General features: G+C 39.1%; 1 protein-coding gene across 1 annotated transcript in view; it reads left to right on the top strand.

Moving 5' to 3' along the window:
* Positions 1-8,868, top strand: part of LOC135111059 (little elongation complex subunit 2-like) — a 91,459-nt gene that overhangs the window by 69,999 nt on the left and 12,592 nt on the right.

Genomic DNA, 8,868 nt, shown 5'->3' with positions numbered 1-8,868 from the left:
TATACGTTTTACGTCTTTAGGTCGTAATCAATATAAAAAAAATATCAAATAAAAGATTATGGTTACGGTATATTTTCTTCGCAAACTGGTTTAGAAGAAAAAAACCTTGCAATTACTAAACGTAGTCATAATATTTACTATGAGGTGGTGAAGCTCTGATGATTACAGAAAGAACGGGTTGCTTTTTATAAGGTGATGCTCTTAAGTTGTTATCCACATACTACTTAATGGATGATTTATTCCTTCTTAGATGTCCTTGATGAAGGTTTTGTGATTAGATTTGTGCTGCATTGTTAATCTCTCTCTCTCTCTCTCTCTCTCTCTCTCTCTCTCTCTCTCTCTCTCTCTCTCTCTCTCTCTCTCTCTCTCTCTCTCTCCTTTTCTTTAGCTAGTTTCCTTCAAGAAGCATAAAGATCCTGAAGATGCTGGGGAGTGGAAGAGTAAAGCACATTGCAAGGATCGTGGTTGCCTTCAGTCCACTCCCTTCAAACCCTCTCCTTGTTCCACCCTCAGCCAGGTATCAACGGCAGCAGTTCAATTATATTGCGTTCTCGCTACAAGCTAGCGTGATCAGTTTTGTGTACATCATTTCAATCATTGGAATGTAAAAGAAACGCGAGAAATATTGAACATAAAGGCACCATCACAGCAGCTTTCTTAGTGTTCCATCTCCTTTAGGCGTATTGGGACGAGGAGGTTGCCGGGACTCTGGTAACTGGCTGTGGGCATGTCATCTTTAAATTAAGGGGATTGATGTCCTTCTCACATCTTGCCTTGATCCATAAAAGACCCCAAAGTCGATATAATTTGAACCTGAGTAACGGCAGTGACGCTTCTTGGAGAAACTGTGCATACCAGCCTAGCTTAGTCACCCATGCAGAAGGTGCTGCTGTCCTCTCTCCATCTTCTATGTACGTCAGTCCTGTGCGAGCCTGCGAGACCCTGTCAGGACCCGCCTTCCATCACCACAACTATCCCTGGTCACTGACTCACCTCTCTGCCCAAGCTACATAGTGTGTTGCCCTTTGTTGCTGTCCTCCTCCTCCTCCTCCTCCTACTACTACTACTCCCCTCTTAACTCTTAACCGCAGCTATTATTAATTCATGTTGTAGAAATACGCATGGAAATACCCTACATCCCTTTTCATCATCACTCAAGTGACCAGAGCTTGTTTTCCTTTGACCCAGCAGTAATGCAAAACACCATTACTCATGTAGAAAAAAGTGCAGGGATTACGAATATTCACTGCACGTTACTATTCCCAGTCGCCTTTCAGGAATGCGGGGTCAGGTGTCTGCTGGGTTACGGCGGGAGATGCAAGGAAAGCACAACGCGTTCCGAGAAAACTCTGCTATATAGCAATGTGTACTTAGGAATATTTGGATGCCTCACTTATGAATTGGCACGTAAAAATAGGTGTACTGAAGTTGATATGACGCTCACTTTCTTATGAGGTATCTGTCTCTTGCCTCCACTCAATAATCCTTACAAAAAAAAAATAAATAAATAAATAAATAAAATGAATAAATAAAATAAAATAAAATAATAAAGAAATGAGGTAAAAACTATTTTGGCAAATTTTATATTTTTTTCTTATTTTAGTACAGTTAACTTTATAATTCCACAACGTCTTTTCTGCTGTTTCACAAAGAAAACACGTGCTGCAAAAAAAAAAAAAAAAAAGTGGTCGTGACTCGGGCGACTGAAGGACCCAGGTGTTGCCGAGAGCTTCCCATGCTGGGATGGATGGACGATGTGCAGCTTCGCACGTAACCCTGAAGACGGTGGTGGATGCCCTTGTGTTTTGTGTATTTAAGGACAAACATTCAACTTGGCCGTGAGTGACCAGAAATTATTCTATTTTTTCCTTCTTGTATTTCTTTCATGCAACGTTTTCTTTCATATTCCCAGAGTCGTTTTCGTGGAGGAATGGCAGAAAAAAGAACAGTTTATATATATATATATATATATATATATATATATATATATATATATATATATATATATATATATATATATATATATATATATATATATATATATATATATATATATATATATATATATATATATATATATATATATATATATATAATTTACATGACTATATTCCTAAGCCTCTTTACATAGCTTTGATAATGGCAGACCACACATACCTTGTGGTGCACATGGCGGCCTGGTTTTTGTTAAGGATGTCAAGCGAACAAGTCGCTGCATCAATAAGGAAATGTTGTATCGCTGTCACGAGTTCATTGACTCTTCGATGGTCAGAATTTCTAGTCAGCATGTCAACAGCCACTATCTTGTCAATAAAAAGCAATTTGTTTTATGGAAGATGAACGATTCATTTGCGTAAATGCAGGAGAGGCAAATTGTTGTAATAGGAATGTGACGACTGGTCTTGTGTTCTGCAGCACGTGCCTACATCACAAAGATCCTACAAGGCCCACACACCATGGCATATCGCACCTTGGCTTTTTTTTTTTTTTCTTTAACCTTTACATTATAAGCTGGTGAAGGTGGAGAGACTTTTGAACATGTGCTGCTGAGCTCAATGACAACGAGTAGGTATTAATTTTCACCATCATAAATTGTAAGATTAATTAAAAGACCTTTACACCATGCTACAGGACATCTTGGCTTATGTCTTTAATTTTTACCATTACGTTATAAGCTGGTGAAAGCGTAGTGACGCTGATCGTGTGTTGCTGAGCTGTATGGCCGGTGCTTATCCTCCCTATTTGTGACCTTGGCGACCATGGGGATATTCTCTCAACATTCTGGGACACGGTCACTGCATTATCTAGGTTACTACATTTACACTTCCTCGTATTGCCTTGGCAAGGAAAATAATCTGCTACCATGAGTGTTGTGGCAGCATATTATAAGTCTTTGTTTCACTAAAGAGCAACGCTACCTCTTTTCTTCTGAATTATAAAAGTTATCCGGAAAATATGCATCGTTGTTTGTCTGTCGTGATGTAACCCTGAACACATGCATATCTGTGTGGACTATATATGTGTGTGTGTGTGTGTGTGTGTGAGCGCTGGTTCCTTTACTTTTATGAGAGAGAGAGAGAGAGAGAGAGAGAGAGAGAGAGAGAGAGAGAGAGAGAGAGAGAGAGAGAGAGAGAGAGTTTAGTCATGATCACGCGATAACACCCCACTATGGTAAATGGCATACGGCATGACGATGAGGTTTTCACATTTCAGTCTCAATAAGTTGTGTGTCTCGGATCACGTCCGCACCGCCTCCTCGCCTCGTACTGCACCCTCCAGCCTTGGAGTAAACCTCGCTTTCTCTTCCTCCCTTTGTAGAGCGACGCGCTGGCTGCCGTCAATGCACCTCCAGACTATGGAACATCGGTAGGCTATAATACGTTTTCTTGTTCATCTGAGACACAGGTCTGTTCTTCAACACTTTCAATAGCATTTACTATGACGTTGATAGATGGTTATTATTTTAACACTACTACTACTACTACTACTACTACTACTACTACTACTACTACTACTACTACTACTACTACTACTACTACTGCTGCTGCTACTACTGCTGCTGCTGCTGCTGCTGCTGCTGCTGCTGCTGCTGCTACTACTACTACTACTAATACTAATACTAATAATACTACTGCTCTGTTGTTACAGTAGGTATATTAGTGAAAATGAATAGGTTAATACAGATGTAGGTACAAAAACACTATGTCGATTCTCTCAAAATCATTATTGGTAATGCCTCTCCTCCCTTACGCAGGTGGAGGGTGATGGAAGAATCCATCCGCCAGTCACATGAACGTCGAACGAACTTCATGTCAGACCAACAGGCATTCTCACGAATTAGAGTTAGCGCGACGGTGAGCCCGGCATAGCACTCAGACGCTTGCTCCTTCCAGTCTTTGAAAACTATGGAATTCACGCTCCTTCCTTGCACGCGGCAGTTACTTGTGTCAAGCGATTCCCTTTGCAAGAAACTTTGCTGCTACAGGCTTTCGCGACTCGTCTGTCGAGAAAATTGTTTTTCGTGTGGAACTCTTTTTGCACTGCTGCACACAAAGGAGAAACACAATGTGAGGGGAATATGTATGTGTACCATATGTTATTTACAAGTTTTTATCGTATTTTGTGTAGCGATCTGTGTGTGGACAAGAAAAGACAAAATTTTAAATTGCATTTTTAGAGCGGATTTTTAATCTTGTTTTATCATCCACTGACTTCATGATATATTCATTTTCATGTTGCTATTCATATTTTTCATGCAATCTTTATTTACGAGGCCCTGAATTACCGATTGGTTATGGACTGTGGCTACAGCTAATGGCACCGTGTGAAAATCCTATTTTGAAACTCCGAGATATGGCAGCTAAATGTGATAGCGAGCAACTACTTAAATTACTCGGCGGGTAAGTGTAGCTGCCACTTGTGGAAGACATTATTGCTCTGCCGAAAAGTTGCCGCAATTGATTGCCTTAACTGTAGTTGCCTTGGTAGCGATTTAGCGTTTTGCTCAAGCACCAACATCTTATCTTTTGCTTGAGTTGTGTTGGTTAGCTCATAAAGTTAACTTATATGTCTGCTCATCTGGACACTTGGTGCACACAAATATATAGGATCTCCAAAGCACAACGACCTCGGAAACCCTCACCAAGTGTTACTGGAACGTGATTACAGGCGCACCTGTGAGTTTTCTCTTCCTTGACTGTGCAAGCGCGCAGTCTGTTGCTACTGCAACGTTCTTCCCATTAATCTCCGATTTGACCATCAATCATAATGAAGCTCAATGTGAAGCATTGTCTGTGAAAATTTTCTCTGCTCAGTGTGTGTGTGTGTGTGTGTGTGTGTGTGTGTGTGTGTGTGTGTGTGTGTGTGTAATGTTAACGGATCACGTAGTGTACTCGTGACTGCCAGCTACGTGGAGGTCATGACAGGCCGATCTATGGGTAAGGCTGAGACTTTTCACATGCCACACCTCATTCTCTTGCTTAAGGACAATAACTGCTCGCGTCATGAGCGTGGCGCAAACCCTGGTCTGTCAGGCGATAGCCGAAGACAATACCACTGTGTTGGGGAGCACTGTGTGTGTGTGTGTGTGTGTGTGTGTGTGTGTAAGTATTAGGTGGGAGCTAAGGTCACTGAAGGGAAATGAAAATGCTTGTTCCATCAGCTGTTGATTAATAGATAAGTATATTTAATTAGTATTTTGTATCATAATATATGATATGATTAAAGATCAGTAAAAAAAAAAAAAAGAAGAAAGAAAGAAAAGAAAAGAAAAAAGAAAATGGGGCAACAATACGCAAAGCGCCCCCACGTACTTTGTGTGTGCGTCGTCTCGGGCAAGCATGTCGTAAATTAGCCAGGCAAGATGTTACAGTATTAGCTGGAATGGATGAACGCCATCATTTTCACCCTCCAGCCACTATCACCACCGTCATCAATAGCACTGTTGCCTGCACCGTAAGCAATAATTTTCAGTATTATTTTCTTAACAACAAAGCTTGTACAATATAGCCTATCTAAAAATAATTGCTGTGGGATTTCCCTCCGTTATAACTGAATGTTAGGTAGATAGTTTACTTTGCACATGGTAATAGTTGTGGTCCTAAGTGAAGGTACATTGTGCGAGAGACTTCTTTTCCCTGTATGGTGAGGCAATCATAACTCAAGTCGCTACTCAGAATTTAAAGTGTCAAGTTAGAAATTATAAATTTCCTTCACCCTGGTGTTCTGCTAAAGTAGTATGCAACTCAGATTTCTAAGAATCTTCACATTAAAGATACAAGAGATTTCTACATAGTTGTAGAAACTTATGAAACTGAACCAGCGTGGTAGTGAGTGGTAGGCATGGCTTGGGACTGGAGCGGATGAAGTCATGGGTTTCCGATAATTTGACGTCATCGATGACAGCTTTGAGTTGCCTTGCGCCTCATCCACCTGACTAATGACGTCACAACAGCGGAATCTGTGAAATCATCAGCTCCAGTCTCAGTCCATATATAATGTAGAAGTCCTTGGTATATATTCTAACTTACTCTTTGGACACGACAATCGCTAATTTGTCTCTGAGTTGAGTAAAATTAACAAAAGTTTCCAAATAAAGACAACATCATTGATTATGTCATCCACAAATGTTGCAAAAAGTCGATCTAAACATTTACAGTTTTGGTCAAGCTTTTGCTGTGAAAGTGGAGGGCAGCCATGCAACAATTTTATCGGTTTCTATCAGTTTTGCTTGAGTTGGAGATAAAATAGCGAACTGTGTACCTCAAAGGTGAAAGAACAATGCGAAAGGTTTCTATGGCGAAACAATATTAAGATTTTCAATGCCGATATGCTATACAACAGTGAAAAAGACATCACACACACACACACACACACACACACACACACACACACACACTGCTTATTAAATCCCATGACAGGATTTGCTTTTCAGTGCAGCAAGATGGACTGAAGCTGTTGATAGAATTAAGTGATGGTTCGTGTGTGTGTGTGTGTGTGTGTGTGTGTGTGGTTTTTAAATGCTGGATTGCCATGAGTTTGAAATATTTTAGTGGGTATCTGTTTAAAATTCATCTTCAAATAAATAATAATAAATTTAAATAATACGTTAGGGTCACGTGGAATGCCTAGGCGTGAATTGGAAGAGCAAGCTAATTCAATCGGCCTATCGCGCTGGCGGTTCCGTGAATGATTTTAAGACCATGAACGCATGTACGAGTATTTATAGGCATAGCGATACTTCTCTGCAAGCATAAATCTCTCTCTCTCTCTCTCTCTCTCTCTCTCTCTCTCTCTCTCTCTCTCTCTCTCTCTCTCTCTCTCTCTCTCTCTCTCTTGTGATACGCATTTTCTTTAGTGTGTTTGTGTGTGTGTGTGTATGTGTGATATGCAAGACAAGATCAAGGTGTGCACATCACTTGGAAACATTGAAGAGCACAGCACATAACACATGAAAGCAATCGTGTGAACTAGTCAGATATGAAGCTTCGAATCTCCGAAAGCACAGGATTCGCGTTTTTGTTTAAGTGCATGTACTGTAGTCTCCAGTAACCGTTTACTGCCTGTACTGGAATGTTTGTAAATTGATGTGAACTTATATTGTTTGGTAATTCATGGTTTATGTAGTACATGGATAGATATATACCTGGATTGGTAACGTGAATCATGTTTTTCAGTCGTCATCGCGTACCGCAAACCTCATAGAAGCTCATAGAAGTCTCCTACAAACTCTGCTTATATCTTAAGAACGAAATGGTATCTTATTCATAATTGTACGAATACAGTTTATTATAATTCTTCTATAATAATTCGAAGACTGAGGTGTTCTCATCTCCGACGTTTTAGTTTTAAATGCATTAGTCTGATGGAAAAAAAAAAAAAAAAAATCGGCTCAATCACTGACATCCACATACAAGGAAACATCTTTAAATCGAATCACAACTGAATCGTTTCAGGAAAGGATTCAGATCAAATTTCTTTTCCGGTTTACTATTCGACCTTCCTGTCAGAATTATTCATATTACTTATAGTTTTATCTCAGCTATTGGTCATTGCTGTACCCAGTGACTAGGACGTCGCCATTACTACAGAGGATCTGGAGTCGAGGGGATATCTACAGTGGCATCAGTGAGACACGATGGACTAACGGTTGCAGTACAGATAGTCATGTTATAGGACGTGTAGGTTACAGTTATGTTATTTTTTGGAAGGTTATCTCCATGTTAGACTGAAAGAGGACAAGAGGAAATACTAATATTCTCACCAGGATTGTTAATAAGGAAAGATGTGGTTAACCGGTGCCGTGGAGGTTGTGTGCATCGCGCGTACGGCCATTTATTAATTATATAGTGTCCTATTTGCTGTAGAGAGTAATGCGAGTATAAGCCAAATATACCTGGACGCTGAGATGATAAAGCTGGAGCTTGGAGTTTTCTTCAAACTCTACTTATATCTTAACAGCTAAATGGTATCTTACTCATAAATTTCCGAGTACAGTTAATTTTAATCCTTTTGTAATAATTATAAGATTTAGGGTTTCTTATTCCCTATGTATTTTCTTATGCCCATCATGTATTTGCGTGTCTCAAAGGAGACAACTTGAGATTTGTCGTGTGCACAAATTTAAACGGTACGAAATCAAATCAACTGGGTTTTTTTTTGCACATGCATTGTAAACCTCACGGTGGCATTGTGAAGCAAATAAACACTTGTAACGCGTGAAACTGAACTTGAAATTATAATGAGGCACACCGATATGGCATAACATACGACATTTTGTGATTCAAGTGATAACTTACTGCGTAAGCCCACCTCAAAGATATTGTCACCTTGATGTTATGCATAGGAAATCTTGTTACATATTAGCCGTTGTTGGTTCTCTGTATCTCCCTGAGCAGAAACGTAAGTAGACATTACGTAAGTTGGTCCTCAGTGGATCTCACTGATAGAGAGCTGAACTACTATTTAATACATAAGTTGTTAACACAATCGCAAATTTTACATAATATGCATTTAAAACGCCACATAGAATGTTACTGACCTCAATTCGTGCAGGTAGTTGGAAAACAGGTCTACCAATAAGTAAATAAATAAATAAATAAATAAATAAATATATATATATATATATATATATATATATATATATATATATATATATATATATATATATATATATATATATATATATATATATTATCAACGCTGTCCTCAGTTTTCATGTAGGATGTGACTGTGTCAGTACAATCTTCAGTTAATGCAGATTTTGTATGGATACATGATTTTGTGGAAGGGTTATATTTGACGTTTTTTTGTTCTTTAACTTCCATTTTTTTTTTTTTTTCATAAGTTCTATTCAATACAGAATTGCAC

This window comes from Scylla paramamosain, chromosome 21 (assembly GCF_035594125.1).
Source record: "Scylla paramamosain isolate STU-SP2022 chromosome 21, ASM3559412v1, whole genome shotgun sequence".
NCBI classification, from domain to species: domain Eukaryota; kingdom Metazoa; phylum Arthropoda; class Malacostraca; order Decapoda; family Portunidae; genus Scylla; species Scylla paramamosain.
This window is presented reverse-complemented; position numbering and strand designations above follow the sequence as displayed.